Source organism: Notamacropus eugenii, chromosome X (genome assembly GCF_028372415.1).
Source record: "Notamacropus eugenii isolate mMacEug1 chromosome X, mMacEug1.pri_v2, whole genome shotgun sequence".
Taxonomy (NCBI): Eukaryota; Metazoa; Chordata; class Mammalia; order Diprotodontia; family Macropodidae; genus Notamacropus; species Notamacropus eugenii.
In genome coordinates this window covers 14,757,948-14,774,122 of record NC_092879.1, presented here as the reverse complement: position 1 = coordinate 14,774,122, position 16,175 = coordinate 14,757,948, and positions in this window count along the sequence as shown.

Below are 16,175 nucleotides of genomic sequence, written 5' to 3'. Positions count from 1 at the left end.
GACACTGCTAGGTAGGATCTTCCTAAGTTTATTTCCCAAATGTGTTCTTTCCTTTCTACTATTAAGCTCTGCTTTCAGCACCTGGTGAACATATCAGATAATGGCTTATTCCTAGAATCAGCCAGAGCTAAGGAAATCTTTTCCTTCTGTTGACATTGTCCCTCCTTTTCTTTTACAGCAAATCTTTATAATTAAGAAGTTCTGTAAGCACGATACTAAGTCTATCAGATAATTAATGGAAACTGGAACATCTCTGAGTTACTATAATATGATGCAGGAATAAATAGCTTACAATTTTAACCTATATTCCTGGCCAAATGAAAATAAATATAATATAGAGATAACATCGAGGAAATGACAAAGATGTAATGTGATAGATGTCTAATTAAATATAGTAGCAAATTTTGAGGAAAAACAACAGGATCAGACACATTCCTCTAAGAATTATATACAGGCGTATATTATTCCCTTCTAAATTTTATCATGTTTTTGATAATAAGATCTCAAATTTGGATTTTTGCACAAATATTGTATAGGATAGTGGTAAATAATTTCTTCTCTGTTAAAATATCTGTCCACGGGAGTAGCCAAGATGGTGGAGTAGAAAGACACACAGACACTTAGCTCTTACCCCATAGCCCAGAAAATACCTGTAAAGAAGAACTGTCAACAAATTCTAGAGCAGCAGAAGCCACAGAACAATGGAGTGGAGGAGATTTCTGTTTCAGAGAGACCTGAAAAACTGATGGTAAAGGTGTGACATGCACCAGACGCAGAGTAGAGCCCAGCCCTGCCTTGACCATGGCACCGAGAGGAACAGATCCAAGCAGGCTTCAGGGGCAGAATTTCCAGCAGCAGTGCAGATCCCTCAACCCACAGGCACCAAAGGTCAGTGAGAGGGTCTTTTTGGCTGGCGAAGAGGGGAGTGGGGTGTCCTCATAAAGCAGGCCTCCCCGGGAGGCAGCAGCGGAGGCAGCAGCTGACAAGGGCTCCTAAATCAGGCAGGAGCTCTCGTCCATTATTGAAGGCCTCCGTGTAAACCCCCTGAGGGAACTGAAGCTGGTGTGGCAGCCCTAACCTGACCTGAGCAGCTGAACTTAATCTCACACTGAATAGCAACCCCACCCCACCGCACCCCCGAAAGCCTCAGAGGCTTGGGAGTAGCATTTGAATTTCAGCCCCCAAGTGCTGGCTGGGAGGAACTGGAGGCCAGGTGGCTGTGAAAAGGAAACTCAGAAGTCAAGTAACTGGCTGGGAAAATGCCCAGAAAAGGGAAAAAAAATAAGACCATATAAGGTTACTTTCTTGGGGAACAGGTGTCTCCCCCCATCCTTTCAGATGAGGAAGAACAAGGCATACTGTCCAAGGAAGTCAAGGGCCCTGCCTCCAAAGGGGACTTAAACTTGGCTCAGGCAATAGAAGACCTTAAAAAACAAGTTAGCAGCTTACTAAAGGAGAACAAACAAAACAAAACAAAACAAAACGCTGAGGAAAATAGCAGCTTTAAAAAGAGGCTAACTCAATTGGAAAAAGTGGTCCAAAAAGCCAACGAGGAGAAGGAGGTTTTAAAAAGCAGAATTAGCCAAATGGAGGAGAAGGTTCGAAAGCTCACTGAACAAAATAATACCTTGAAAGAGAGAATTGAGTCCAGGGAACCAAATGACTATGAGTTAAACCAAGAAGTTACTAAAGTAAACTAAAAATTTGGAAAAATAGAAAATAAGGTGAAACAACTCATCGGAAAAACTCATTGGAAAATAGATCCAGGAGAAATAATTTAAAAATTATTGGACTACCTGAAAGCCATGATCAAAAAAAGAGCCTAGACATTATCTTCCATGAAATTATCAAGGAAAACTGCCCTGATGTTATAGAATCAGAGGGCAAAATGGATATTGAAAGAATTCATCGATCGCCTCCTGTAGGAAACCCAAACAGAGAAACTGTTTGGAATATTGTGGCCAAACTTCAGAGTTCCCAGATCTAGGAGAAAATATGGCAAGCAGCTAGAAAGAAACAATTTGAGTACTGTGGAAATATAATCAGGATAACACAGGATCTGGCAGCTTCAATCTTAAGCGATCAAAGGGCTTGGAGTGGAATATCTTAGAAGTCAAAGGAACTGGAATTGAAGTCAAGAATCACCTACCCAGAAAATCTGAATATAATACTTCAAGGGAAAAATGGTCATTCAGTGATATAGACAAATTTCAAAATTTCATGTTGAGGAAAAGACCAGATCTGTATTTAAAAATTTGACTTCCCAAGACAAGAATCAAGAGAAGCATGAAAAGGTAAACAGAAAATAAAAATCATAAAAGACTCTCTAGAGCTGAACTGTTTACATTACTACTTGAAAAGAAAATATTTTTAACTCTTGAATCTTTTCTCAGTATTTGGGTAGTTGGAGAGATTGTACATACACACACATACACACATACACATTGATAGAGAGAGGGTACAGGGTGTGTTATATCAGAAGAGATATCCACACACACACACAAATAAAATAAAATAAAAATTAAGGGGTGAAGGAGGAAAATTCCGGGAAGAGAAAGGGAGTAATGGAATGGGGAAGGCTATAACCCATAAAAGAGATAAGAAAAATCTTATTCAATGGAGGAGATAAGGGAGAAAAGGAGGTGGGGAATAAAGCTACTCTCCCCACGTGTGGCTGAAGGAGGGAACAGCATGCTCACTAAATTTGATATGAAAATTTATATACACCACAGGAAAGTAGGAGAGGAGGCGACAAGTGGAGCGAGGGGAATGTTAGGAGGGATGGCAAATGGGTGAAGGGAGTCACTAAAAATAAACGCTTTTGAGAAGGGACAAGGTCAATTGTACGGGGGAAATAAAGAAAGATAGGGTAGATCAGAGAGCAATATGATTAGTATTACACAACATGATTACTATGGAAGTCTTTTGCAAAACAACACATATTTAGTCTGTATTGAATTGCTTCCCTTCTCAGTGGGGCTGGGGAGGGGGGAGTAGGGAGAGAAGTTGGAATTCAAAGTATTAGAAACGAATGTTGAGAAATTTTATTGCATGTAATCGGGAAATAAAAACTTCAGGGATAGGGGTGTGGAAATTCATCTTGCCCTGCAAGAAAAGAGAGAATATGGGGATAGGAGAGGGGTGCAGTGTGTTGGAGGGGAGGGTACATTGAGGGAAGGAGTACTCAGAATGCAAGGTATTAGGAAGAGGGGGGAGGGGAGTGATGGGGAGAAAAATTGGACATGTTACATCACTACTAGGTAAAAGCAATTAGTATTAAAACAATAGACTGAATTAATTACTGAGAATAAATCCATGACATCTTTAGTTTGGAGAAAAGAATTTCAGTCTAAATTTCCTAGAGGAAGGTAACCTCAGGTAAAATTTGGCATTGATGGAAAAGTCAAGGTTTTAATGGTAAATTTGATTTTATGATTGCCATTTAACCAGGAACTAGAAAATGTATGGAAAGACATGTAAGTCACTTAAGACTTGCCTCAAAAAATGTTCCTTAGACAAAGTAAAACTATAATCGTCTTTGAAACCTGGTTATTGGAACTTGCCACTTCCTTCCTCCTCCTCCTCCTCCTCTTCTTCTAATTGCGGATGCTGCAAGATATAGGCCTCCTCCTCCTCTTGCTACCGCCTCAGGTACCTGCCAAGGCATCTGCCTTCAGCCTTCCCTTGGAGCTTAGCTTCCACCCTCATGAATCCAGCAGAGCTGCTGTTGAACCTCGGAGCAATGCAGAAAAGATGAGAAGTGGAGAGTGTTGACCTGAAAACTTAAAGAAAAGGCAGCAGGCTAAATGCATTTATTTTATGATTTAATTAATTAATTTCCTTTTAAAGACAACAGTAACATAATGCATTATGGAGTCAGAAAAATTATCTGACTGCCCAGTACAGAAATCTTCTGGCTTGTATACATTTTGCCATGAGAAAGGAACTCTGTTAGTTGAACAAATCACAAATTTAATAAGACAAGACCATTAACAAGGTAGTGTCAACTGCGTTTTATGATCCCAAGCTGTGTGAATCTCCTTTCTGTAGCATGTGTCTCTGTGACATAAGATAAGGAGAAAATCCCACCACTCTGATAACAGGTAGCCTGCTGACACAGAAAAGGGTACCTTTAACAAAATTTCAATTGAAATTACAACCCAGGACATCTGTGTTTTTCTTTATCACTAAGATGCCAGGAAAGGGGTCTGCTAAGGAAGTTACTAAGTCGGCCCTATCTCCTTCTCTGACAAAAGGCATTCTCTGAGTTTACTTAAGATAACAAGAGAGACTATTAGGTCCAGGCTCTTCTTAATTCAAACTTTGGCCCTTGTTGAAGTCCAAAATTTATATTAAGTATTATCAAGAGACAAACTTTGTTCCCCACCTTCGCCCTGACCTCTTGTGAATTTGTCTTATGGACTGTTGAGTTTGAAATATCCATTTCAACTAGTATGCCCAATTTGTTTCTCTTTTAGCCTTTTCCTTTTCTTCTGTGAGCAAGTGGAGGAATTTTCCCACCACTGACAAATCCAGCATTAAGGAAAGACTGTGTTACCCTCCTCAACATGATCTGAGAGGCAGATCCAGATCTAGTCAGAGCAAGCCCCTCGAGAGAGAGTCTGGTTTTTTCTAGACTCATTTTTGAATTTGCCTTCAGAATTTATTTCAGTTAGACCTAAGGCACGTAAGTAGAAGAAGCAGCACCAGCGGCAGTCAGAGTAGATAGCAGCATCACCAATGATCACTGTAATACCTCTCATTTATGCAGTGTTAGGACAGTGATAAAGGCCAGGATAAACCACAAGCCTGAAAGACTGAAGTTGAATGACAACATTCACCTCTCACCAGAAATAGAGTTAACAGAAAGAGATGTATATTTTCAGACATGGCTGATTACGAACTATACATATTTGTAGGGAGATATTTTGTTTTTATTTGGTTAAGTGGACAAGGGAGAGGCAAAGTTGGACGTATAGATTCTTAGTGTTTATGGAAAAAATAATTAAGAATTAAATATTGCCATTAGAATCCACGGCATGGTCTTTCAAGTCTTTGTCCTGTTCAGTTCAGACCTGCAATTTCATTTTAGAGGGAAAAGGAAGTCACTGGACAGGTAGGTCAACACTTCCTCTATCACTTAAAGACTGGGAGTTGCCTGAAGCACAAAGAGGTTAAGCTACCTATCCTAGGTCACAGAACCAGTTTACCAGAGTCAGGATGATGGGAGACAGGCCCAAGCGGAGACCTTCACTCCTTACCCCAAAATAATTTGAGTCCTTTTTGTTCATGAGCCATGGAAACTCTTCTTTGAATTTTCCCCTGAAATCTCTTTGAATTTTCCCATAAAGTCCAGTTTCTGGAGTTTGCCTGAGGCATCTACTCACTCCACTAATCCTTTCATCATAGCCATGCTCAATCTCCCAATTCTCTGTTACCCCTAATTTAACAGAGCCCTCCATTATTGGTTTACTTCCCCTACTTGCTGCCCTTGATCTTTAGATCCCCTCCTCCTTTGACTACATGGTCCAAGTTCCTGGTGTTCCAAGTCCTTCTCTGTTACCTCTCAGTCACCCCAGAATACTGGGCCACTCCTAGATACTTCCCAATGTTTTTCTGTATGTAAAATCCATCTCGCCTCCATTAAAGTGGTCAGATTCCTTAAGAGTCTAGACTATGATTGAGATTCAGTGTCGCCAATATTGGAGATTTTTACAATCACATCCATCCACTGTTGGTGTTTTAATACACCTTGTCTTTGGCTGAAAGAAGGCTTGGGTCGAATTCATTTAAGGAGAACCCATAAATTGGTATTTTGCAGTCCCAGCACCTGTAAATCTCAATAAGGATATGAACTCAAGTCTTCCTGACTTTGAGGCTGGTTCCCATTATACAAAACCACCTCTCATAAAGTTTTACTCATTGTCAGGCTTCATACTATGAGAATGAAGTTGTATTTTTTCACTCATTTTTATTGCTGTTTGCTTACATCACCATGGATTCCCATGTATCACTCCCCCTCCTAAATGACAAATAGAGTTTGTTTTAGAGAATAAAGTAAATCAGCATAACTGACTGGTACATTGAGAAAATCCCAAAACATGTGCAATGTGTAACCCCTGTGGACCTCCTACCTACACCAAGGGGTAGGTTGGAAGTACCTTTTCATATATCTTTATTCTAGTTTGTCCTACCTGAGCTTTATCATTTTGTTAGATTTACTCTTGGTTTTTTGGTGTGTCATTCGTTCCATTTACATTGTTATTACTGTCTGTTGGTTTTCTTTGGGGGAAGGGTGCTCTACTTACTGTTACAATTCACATGGATGTTTCCAGTGCTTCTCTGTATTCATCAGACACATCATTTCTTACAGTGCAGTAGTATTCCACTACATTCATATACAACAATTTATTTGGCCATTTCTTAATCGACAATCATTTTGTTGGTTTCCAGTTCTCAGCTGTCATAAAAAGTGCTACTATAAATATCTGAGAACATACGGGAACTTTTTCCTTAATGAGGGCTTCCTTGTAGTATAAGCCAAATTACAGAGTCTCTGGTTCAAATGGTAAGAAAATTTTAGTCACTTTATTTGCATAATTCCAAATTTCTTTCCAAAATGACTATACCATAACACAGCTCCACCAGTAATGTATTACTCTGCCTATCTTCTGACAATCCCTCCAACAAAACTACCATTTTTGTCACTTTTACCAATAAGCAGGGTATGATGCGAAACTTCAGAATTATTTTAATTTACATTTCTATTATTATTAATGATTGGAAACATTTTTATGTGGTGGTAAATACTTTGCAGTTCCTTTGAGAACTGTTTTGTCCAAACCGTATGATCTGTTGGGGAATGGTTATTGGTTACATGTATTTAACTATATGCATAATTATATATTATCAAATTGATAAGGATTAGGTTTCCAAGATATACAAAAAGTATATGCTTATGATATATATAATAATATATATATATGTGTACGTAAATATATATATATATACATATAATTGTTGATATATCTTGATTACTGTCAACCAGTACTAAGCTCCTTCTTAGAAAGACAAACAAAATTAGGTTGTGTGTTTGTTTCTCTCAAAGCTTGCAGAACATACATATAGAGATACACATGGGAGTTCATTGTAAGACACTGAACCCAAGGATGAATGGACAAAAAGGGGATTTTATATCCTCAGAGTAATTCCTTCTGACCCTCATTAACTATTCCTATGTCAGCCAAAATTATAATCTCCATATGGTTAAACATGATATGAGAAAGATTGGATAGGTTGTAAATACAATAAGATAAGAGAATGTCAAGGTGTTAATTGAAATTATAGGTCCAGGATATCTGTGTTTCTTTTACCAATAACATGACATACTATAACATAAGGAAACATAAGTCCCATTTTTCAAGATAGTGGCTGATTCAAGATGCCTTCTCCTTTGCAGTCATAAACACAGGAATGCTCCTTCTCAGCTTCATCTAGAATTGTAGTTGCTGACACTGAAAGGGGCATTTTGACTTCACTCAGAGAGCAAAATAAAGCATGTGTGTTATGCCCGAATATTCAAAGCATTATGGTAGGTTAAGCTCAGAGCGGGCCAAATTGTCTCTCCTTATTGGGCAAAGCATGTTTTAGGCCATTCTCAGGTCTTGAGGGTTCAAATGGTACGGAGAAGGGTCTACAATACCTAACCCTTACCAGAAAAAATTTGATGCAAAGATTTTTTCCCATTAAAGTACTATCCTTATTCTAGATTCATTAATGTTTTTAAGTTTTGCTGTTTCAAGTAATCAGAATTATTTGATTTATCTTTTGTAATTTCCTCTGTCTCTTTTTAAATTAACAATGCATCTCTTACCTACAGCTATGGTAAGTAGACGATCAATTTTTCTTCTAAAATTTTTTGTATGATATTTAACATTAAGTTCATTTGTCAATTTAGAACATATTATGGAGAGTGATATAAGGTGTTAATTTGAACATAATTTCTGCCAGAATAATTTCTGCTAGTGTTCCTTGCAGTTTTTAATAATGTAGGGAGTTTCCCTCTGGGTGTTATGCAGTTTCCACATTATTTATGGTTCTTTCTGAATTTCCCTTGTCTAGTCTCTTCATTGATAGATCACTTTTCTTTTAAGAAATACAAGATGGTTTTGATGACAGTTGTTTTAGAACATAGTTTGAGGTCTGAAAATACTTTGATGGTTTCATCCTTCTTTTCATGATTTCCCTCGATGTTAGAGATATTTCACTTTTACAAAATTTATTATTTTATCAAGCTTTGTCAAGTATTTTCGTGATTATTTGATTGTTACAGCATTAAAAGTATAATTTAATTTTGGTAGCATTACCATTTTTATGATATTGGCATGGCCTAGCCATGACTATTGAGTATTCCTCCAAGTACTTATATTGTTCCTTCTTTTTTTTAAAAGGAGTGCTCTTTAATAGAATCTTAGGAAGTAATTTTAGTGCTTTGGGAAGTTGTATGCCAGACATTTTATGCATTTTGTAGCTATGTGGAATGGCATTTACCTTTCTATTATTGCTTCTCCTGTATTGTTGTTATTATAATATTGGATTGTTGTTGGTTTTTGAGGATTTCTTTTCTAGCCTAAAACTTTGCTGACAACTTCATTGTCTCAATTAGTATCTTCACAAATTACTCGGTCTTTTCCAGCAAAACCATCACATCATCAGCAAAGAGGGATACTTTTATCTCCTCTATACATATCTTTATTCCTTCAATTTCTTTCTCTTATCTTATTGCTATCACTCATATTTGCATTACTGTATCAAATAATGGTGGGGAGAGTGGGTATCTTGGCTTCAATCCTACATTTATTGGAACAGATTCTATTTGCAAATGATGACTGCTTTTATTTTTAGAGTCTTTTTATGATATTTGAGTTTTTAGCATAAAATATGGTTATACTTTGGAAAAGAATTTCTCTATAGAGATGATTGTATAAATTGTGATATTTGGGGTTAAATATGATTAACTAATGTTGGTCACTTTCCTAATATTGAACTATCCTTGCATCCCAAGTCTATATCTCAGCTGATCATAAGGAACGCTTTCTTGGATCAGTCACTGTAACCTCATAGGATTTTGTTTAAAAATTTTGAGTTAATGCTCATTAATAATGTTAGCCTATACTTTTCTTTCTGAGTTTTATCTTTCCCTCATTCAGGTAGCAGAACAATATTTGCCTCATAAATAAAAAAATCTAGAAAAATTCGTAAATGTTCTTTAAGAGTTTAATGGAATTCTCCTCTGAGTCTACTGGGCATAGGGATTTTTTTTGGTAGTTCCTATAGAGATAGAGTTTTTTCCTTTTCTGAGAATGGATTATATAAAATCTCTATCAGGCCTTCTGATAGAATGGATATTTATTTATTTTTGAAGGAAATCCTCTATTTCTTTGTGTTCTTAGTTTTATTGGCATATTCCTGTACATAAAACACTGTAATTATTTTTAAATTTCTTCTGAATTCAGGTTGATTTCACCTTGCTCATTTAATATTCTATTGATTTGACTTTCTGCTCTCTCTTTTTTGAAACAGCTTAGCTAAGAGTTTATCAATTTTATTAATCTTTTCAGAATACATCCTTTTAGTTTTATTGATCATTTCTATGACATTTTGCTTCCAAGTATTTATTTTCCCTCTAATAATTAATACTTCTTCTTTTGTGCTTGTTTTAGGTTAGCTTATTTGTTGATTCTCTAATTTTTAAAATGCATATTCAGTTTATTAATTTCTCTCTTGACTTTTCATCTGTGAACTGCTCTAGCTTCATCCACCAGATTTTGATGTATTGCTTCTTAATTATCTTTTTCTTTTATATTGTTGTTATTTATTTCTACAACTTGTTCTTTAGTCCACTCCTTATCTAAAATTTCATTGTTAAATTTCATTTAGGTCAGTATATTTTCGTTATGATCTCTGAACCAGTTTCTTCTTACATTATGCATATAATATATGAATTGATCAATTCTGCCCTTTTATATTTGTTTGCAATATTGTGTGTCTAAGCACATGACAAATTTTTCAAAAATTTTCATGTGGTGCAGAGGACCATATGTATTATGTTTCTGTCTCGTTTAGAAGATGTAAAAAATATGTTTTTCAAATAAAATTCCTTTGGTTTTGAAAATTATTTTGGAAATTTTGGAGTTCCAAATTCTCTCCTTTGCTCCAGCCCCTCCCCTTCAAATTTGAGAAATGAAGCAATATATCAATTATACATATGAAGTTATGCAAAACATATATCAATATTAGCCATTTTGCAAAATATAAACTAAGAAAAATAAAGTTTTAAAAGTATACTTCAGTGTGGACTCAGAATTCTCCGAAATCTCTTAGATTTTCTTTTGTTTTTGTTCAGTTCGCATTGCATCCATTCATGTACATATACATATATATATGTGTGTGTGTGTGTGTGTGTGTGTGTATGTATGTATCTTCCCAGGTTTTTCTGAAAACATTCTCTTCACGATTCCTTATGCCACAATAACGGTATTCCATCAACATCACATAGCATAGTTGGTTCAGCCATTCCCTAATTGATGAGCTCCTCCTCAGTTTCCAATTCTTTTCCATCATAAAAAAAAGCTGCTATTAATACTTTTGTAAATATAGGTCCTTTTCCTCTTCTAAAAAATAAATCTCTTCATGACACAGGTATTTAATTAGCACTTCTGAGTCAATGGATAAGGAAAGTTTGATAGCTTAGTGGAAATAGGTCTCAATTTTTCTCCAGAACACTTGGATCATTTCACAACTCCACCAACCACGCTTCAGTATCCCTAATTTTCTACATCTCCTCCAGCATTTGTCATTTTCCTTTTCTGTCATGTTAGCAATCTGATAAGTATGAGGTGCTATCTCAGAATTGTTTCAATTTCTACTTCTTTAATCAATAGTGGTTTAGAACTTTTCTTCATGACTAAAGATGTCTTTTGTTTCTTCTTTTAAAACTGCCTATTCATATTTTTGTCCATTTGTCAATTGAGGACTAGCTTATTTTTATGTAAATTTGACTCTGTTACCTCTATATTTGAGAAACGAAGCTTTTATCAGAGATAATTGATGGAAATTTCTTCTTCGTTTTTTGTTTTCTTTTTAATTTTGTTGACTGTTTTGTTTGTCAAAAAACCTTAAATTTCATGTAATCAAAATTATCTGTTTTACTTCCTGTGATCTCTGTCTTCTCTTATTAACAGATCTGATAAGTAAATTTTCCCATATTCGTCTGACTTGCTTATGATGTCACTGTTTATTTGTAAATCATGTATCCATTTTGAGCTTAATGGTGATGGTCAGTTCTTCTTGTCTTCGTTACTTAAAGAGGGTCACATTGACGTCTCACACTTGAGGTCAAGGTACAGTGTGTCAAGCTGAGGATGATCAGATAAATAAAAGCTGAGAAGTCTCTGATCAGTCACAAATACTCCCTATGAACACTTAGAGTGGAAATGTCTCCAAATTTGCCCATCTCACATTTCTTTTAAGCTACTGCAATTCTGCTTTGCTGGTAGAATACAGTGCCTTCTTTGATGTGGGCATGCCATGCTGGGTGGTCCAGTGTTAGTGTCTTACATTGGATTCCAAAGTTCTTCTGAGAGATCTTGAGAGTGTCCTTTTATCACTTCTTCTGAACTTCATGTGATCATTTTCCTTGTGTGAGTTCCCCATAAAATTGAGTTTCAAGTAAATGTGCATTTGGTATTTGAACAACGTGAAGAGCCCTTTGAAGTTGTGCTCTCTGCAGTACAGTCTGAATGCTTAGGAGTTCTGCTAGAGAAAAGACCTGTGTCCAGGACTTTCTCTTGCTCGATGATCTTCAGAATCTTCCCAAGACCAATCAAACGGAAGCAATTCAATTTCCTGGCATAGGGCTGGTAGATTGCCCAAGTTTCACAGGCTTACCACAATGAAGTCAACACAACAGCTCTGTAGAGCTATGATTTAGTAGGCAGCGTCACACATCTCCTTTCCCACATTTGGTTTCAGAGCCTCCCAAACACAAAGCTAGGTCTGGCAATGTGTGGGTCATCCTGATCATCTATGTGCACAGCCCTGGAAGTATATTGCCAAGGTAAGTGAGCTTAGCCACTTGTTATATTGTGTGAGATGTGGACCTAAGCCTAGTTTCTTCCTAACTGCTTTCCAGTATTCCCAACAGTTTTTTTCCAAGTAGTTAGTTCTCGCTCCCAAAGTTTAGATCTTTGTGTTTATCAAACACTACATAACGATGTTTACTAACTGCTAGATATTATATATTAAATCTGCTACAATGATCTACCACTTTATTTCTTAGCCAGTATCAGATTGTTTTGATGATTACCACCTTATAACATAGTTTGAAGTCTGGCTGCCTTATATCACTTTTTTCTCATTGAATTCACTGATGTTCTTGACATTTTGTTCTTCCAGATGAGTTTTGTTTTTTTTTTTTTTTTCCATCTCTCTAAAGTGATTCTTTGGTAGTGATTGGCTTGCCAGTGAATAAGCAGATTAAGTAAGGTAGAACTGTCATTTTTTATTGTATTTGCTCGGCCTGCACTTAGAACAATTAATATTTCTCCAGTTGTTAAAATCTGTCTTTATTTTTTGAAGAGTTTTGCACTTTTGTTAATATAATTGCCAAGTTTGTTTTGACAGATAGATTCCTAAATACTTAAATCATCTCTGGTTATTCAAAAAAAAAAAACTTTTTTCAGTCTCATGGAATATTGTATATTCCACTACCTTCATTGATTTTTTTCCTTATCTAATTGTAATATGTCACATTTCCAGTAGAATACTGAATCCTTATGGTATGCAGCTTCATTGCTGGTCTTACTGCAAGGGCTCTTAGTTGATTCCCATTATAGATAACGTTTGCTCTTGGTTTTCAATAGGTACTACTTATCACTTTACGAAAAGCTCCATTTAAAAATTAATTAATTAATTTTAAAAAAAAGAAAAGAAAAGCTCCATTTTTTTCCAGAGTTTTCTAGGATTTTTAATTGGAATGAGTGCTACATTTTGTCGAAATCTTTTTCTGAATCTATTGCTACAGTCATACTTTTTATTCAATTTGTTGTTGACGTGGTCATTTAGTCTTATAACCTGCTTACTATTGAACCAGACCTTTGCTCCTCGTCGTCATCCAACCCGGTAGTAGTGTCCAATTGTTGTGAAATATTACTCTAATCTACTTTCTATTATTTTGTTTAAATTTTTTATATAAATATTCATTAGGAAAATTGGTTTATAATTTTCTTTCTTTGTTTTTGCTCTACCTGCCTTAGGTATTCAAACCCATGCTTTTGTCATAGAAGGAATTTACTTTGAGGCATTTTTTAAAGAATACTTTTTATAGGATTCAAATTAACTGCTTTTTAAATGCTTGGTAGAATTCACTTCTAAATTCATCTGGGACTGTGTATTTGTTCTCAGAGAGCTAGCTCACCTATGTTTTGTTCAACATTTAAAAAAAAAACACGACAGAATTACTTAGTTATTCTATTTACTCTTCTATTAGTCGGAGCAGTTTATATCCATTTCACTTAGATTCCTAGTTTTATTGGCATGAAATTGCATAAACTAGCTCCTACATGTTGCTTTAATTTCATTATCATTGTTCGTACATTTACTTTGAGTTAGTCTTAATTTGGTTTTCTTTCTTTTTATAATTAAGTTGTTATTTTTTTTCTCCATAAAATTGGCACCTGGTTTTGCTTATCAGATAAATGATATGATTGCTTTCCATTTTATTGTCCACTTGGATATTCAGTGTTTTAAATTTGTTGTATATTTGGGGTATTATAATTTCTTCTTCTCTTAGCTGATTTAATTATATTAAATTTATTGGGGAAAACTTAACTGACTGTCACGCAATTCCCTTTCTGAAATCACGGCTGAACTATAACCGTAAGTTACCAATGGGCACAAGAGTCCTGCAAAAATCAAGAAAATCAGTCTGGGATAAGCTATATAGCTATATGGAATTTATAGAAAGAGGTGTTGTATACTCACTTAGCTTAAAATTTATGATAATCACACACATACATACACATACATATGGCTTTTTTTAAAAGTCACTGTTTAAAAATTAATTTTTTTTTTTTACCGTTTTACCTTATACCTTACTAGAATTAACGTTGGAGAATGTAAAATCCAAAAAATGACACTGCAGCCTTAATCATTTTAATAAGCAATGGAGCTAGATTCAAATGTGATTCCTCTTATCTCCAGTCAATCAATAATCATTTATTAATTGCCTACTATGTGCCATGAACTGTGTTCATCCCTGAGGATGAAATGAAAAGCAAAAGACAGTCCCAGCCCTCCAGGAGTATATAATTTAATGAGAGAGGTAGCATGGGAACATCTATGTACAGAGAAGATACAAAAAGTATAAATCAAAGATCAACAATAGAAAGGTACAAGGAATAGGCAGGAATGAGGAACACCTCCCGTATAAAGGAGAATCTTAGGTGGCAGTCTAGGGCAACCAGTAGGCAGACATGGAGAGAACTGCAGATATGGGGGACCATCAGAGAAAATAGCCCAAGTGAGAGATGGAATTTCTTATCTGTGAAGCAGAAAGGAGGGCAGTGCTATTGGATCAAAGAATGCTGGGAGTGGGGGAGGCTGGCAGCTTGTAAAAGTATAACAAGACAGAACATGGAGGGGCGTATTTTAAGGTCTTTCAGCACGGAAGAATTTTATATTTGATCCTAGAGATGATGGGGAGCCACTGAAGTCTACTGTGTGTGTGTTGTTGGGGGATGGAGGGGCCAAGGGTCATATTAACTTGAGGAAGATTAAGTTGGCAGTGAAGTGGAGGAAAGGTTGAAGGGGACAGTCTTGAGACAGGGGAACCATCCAGCAGGCTGCTGCAGTAGTACAGGAGACAAGTGATAAGGACCTGCAGCAGTTAGTGGCACTGTTAGAAGACAAAAGAAGACATACATGAAAAACGTTTCGATGGTAGAATCATTGGACCTTGTCACTGCTTGAACTGGGCTAGGATGGCTGAGAGAAGGAATAGTTGCGTTTCCAAGCTTCTAAGCTGGGTGATTAGGAGGCTAGTTGTGCCTTCTGTAATAATAGGGAAAGCAACGGGAAGAAAGGGGGTTGGAGGAAAGATAATGAATTAACTTTGATTGTTACTATTTTAAAATATCAACTACACAGGGAGGTAGAGAGAACAAACTTTTATTAATTACCTACACATGGTAGGTAAATGTGTAGGTAACACCCACACATTGTGCCAAGCATTGTTCTAAGCAAATTATAAATGTCACCTCATTTGATCCTCAAAACAACTCTGAGGTTGGTTGCTATTATCATCTAATCATGGAGTTGAGGATATCAAATGGACACAAGAGTGTTCTACATGTATAATTTACTGGCCTAAGCTTTTCCCTATGCTGTAATATTTTTTCTAAAAACCAGATGGCCCTGAAAAAGTGTGTTATTTTTCACAATGGCACTAAAGTGGACAACAAGTATTTTTCAAAGCACCCCTGGAAGGCCCTAGTTAGGTGCTAGGATACAGATATAATGATCAAACATCCCCTGCCTTCCAGGAACTCAAACCCTTTGGCAAATAGTACATGTACATACATAATGATGTACAAAATACAAATAAAACACAAATTAATTGTTTGGGAGAAAGGAAGGAAATTTCTCTAACATCCCCCTTTCCCCACCCTGAAGTATTCACGAAAGGCCACAAGTAAGAAGAGGAGTCACATTAATTGAACTTTGAAAGGAGCTAGGTATTTTTAGAGGCAGAGGTGAGGATTGATTGCATTCCAAGAGAGAGCTACAAACTGTACAAAGGCTTGTAGATGGGAAAATAAAATGTTATGTGTGAAAAAGAGTAAGAAGATCAATATGACTGACTGGTCCTTAGAGCACACAGAATGCCAAGTTTAGATCGGTAGGTTTCAGTCGTTATGAATGATATTTAATGATAGAGTTGTCTGGCTTTGTTCCTACATAGGCTAGGGAGTCACTGCAGGTTATTCAGTGAGGAACTGGTGTAATCAGAGCCATCGAGGAAGGATATCACTTTGGCAGCTGAGGGGAGGCTGGAATGGAGAGTGGAAGGACTTGTGCAGGGCATCTTGGAATATTATTATTATTATTAGTCCAAG